This window comes from Octodon degus, unplaced genomic scaffold (assembly GCF_000260255.1).
Source record: "Octodon degus isolate 3935 unplaced genomic scaffold, OctDeg1.0 scaffold00334, whole genome shotgun sequence".
NCBI lineage: Eukaryota > Metazoa > Chordata > Mammalia > Rodentia > Octodontidae > Octodon > Octodon degus.
The window spans coordinates 458681-460612 of record NW_004524910.1 but is presented as its reverse complement, the minus strand read 5'-3'; the positions used below and the strand labels follow the sequence as shown (position 1 = coordinate 460612).

Below are 1932 nucleotides of genomic sequence, written 5' to 3'. Positions count from 1 at the left end.
CCTCTGAATATATTGTCAGTTTAAGTGGTAAATCTTCAACTTTCACAAAGTCTTCTTCATCAGACTTCTGACTTATGTTACCAGATTCTGCTTCATAATCATTCACTGGCATTGGAGATTCAGTATCGAGACTTCCAGCCAGTGAGCTTTCAGGAGTTTCCTGAGCAGATTTAACTTCTTTGACTCTAGGCACTAAGGTTTCAATTTCAGTTCAGTGTCAATTAACTTGTCTAAAGCGGAAACTCAGGCTTTAACTAATTATGGAAGTGGAGAAGATGAGAATGAAGGTGAAGAAATAGAAGAATTTGAAGAGAGCCCTGTAGATGTCCAGACTTCACTTCAGGCTAACACTGAAACTACAGAAGAAAATGAACAGGATGATCAGGTTCTACAACATGAGCTTGAAAAAACAGAAAACACAAAGACCCCATCAGAACAAGAACCCACTAATAAAGATGACCAAGATAGCTCTCTGATGAAGCCCTGTTATCTCAATATTTTGGAAAATGAGGAATCTTCAAATAACGCTGCCCACAAGGACTCACTTACTACTATTGATTCATCTCAACAGCCTAACCCTTTGCCGTTACCTTTAACAGAATACACATTCTTCTCAGCTGCACATGGGACAGTCTCCAAAATAGTCCATATACTAGCACACTGAAATTATTCCATGCATACTATCTGACCATAGTGCAATGAAACTGGAAATTATTGACAAAAGAAATCACAAACACATCATAAACACATGGAAATTAAATAACAACCTCCTGAACAACCACAGGGTCAAAATGAAATTTAAAAAAAAAGAAATTAAACAATATTTACAATCAAACAAAAATGCAGACAAAACTTAACAGAACCTATGGGATGCAATGAAAGTTGTCATAAGAGGGAAATTTATAACAGTAAAGTCAGACATGAAGAAAATAGAAAAAGCCCAAATAAACAACCTTATGCTGTACCTCCAGCTCCTAAAAAAAGAAGAGCAAGTTAAGCCCAAGGCCCAAAGAAGGCAGAAAATTACAAAGGTCAGTACAGAAACAAATGCAATACAGATGAAGAAAACAATACAAAGAATTAATGAATCCAAGAATTGCTTCTTTGAAAGAATAAAACTGATAAACCCCTAGACAACCTTATTTTAAAAAAGAGAGAGAAATTAAATTTATGCAATAAGGAATGAAAAGGGTAAAATCACTACAGACCCAACAGAAAATGAGAAGATCGGGCTAGACAGATAGCTCAGTGGACTAAATGTACCTGCTTAGGCAGAGCGCAGCAGCCAGGGTTTGATCTCCCACATATAATGGTCATACTCTGTTAAACAGATTCAAAGCAATCCCAACTAATATACCATTATATACCCAAAAAATCTAGAGAAAACATTCCTATAATTCATGTGGAACCAGGAGAGACCCAGAATGGCAAAAGCATTCCTAGGAAATGAAGGAATAGCAAGAGGCATCACAATCCCTGACTTGAAGTTATACTACAAGTCTACTTTGATAAAATCAGCATAGTACTGGAAAACAAAAAAGACCTGAGGCTCAATGGAACAGATTAGAAGATGCAGACACAATTACAAACACACTCATGTTCACTGGAAGAAAGTCTCTTTAACAAATGGTGCTGGAAAAGCAGGCTTTCCACAAACCAAAGGCTAAAATTAGACCCATGTCTATCATAACATGCTACAAACTACAGTAAAAATTGATCAAATATTTAAATATTAAAACTGAAACATTAAATCCTCTGGGGGAAAATGTAGGTAGAAATCATAAAGATACAGAGGTAGGCAGAGAGTTCATGAACAAAACCCCAACTGCCCAGGAAATATTTCAAAGAATCAACAACTGAGATCTCGTCTTTTTGAAAAGTTTCTGCTGGGCCAGTAATATAGCTCCGCAGACTAAGCACTTGCCTAGGTAA

The 1932-nt window shown here is 36.5% G+C and overlaps 1 pseudogene; it reads left to right on the top strand.

Moving 5' to 3' along the window:
- Nucleotides 1-1932, top strand: part of LOC101567354 — a 21337-nt pseudogene that overhangs the window by 3486 nt on the left and 15919 nt on the right.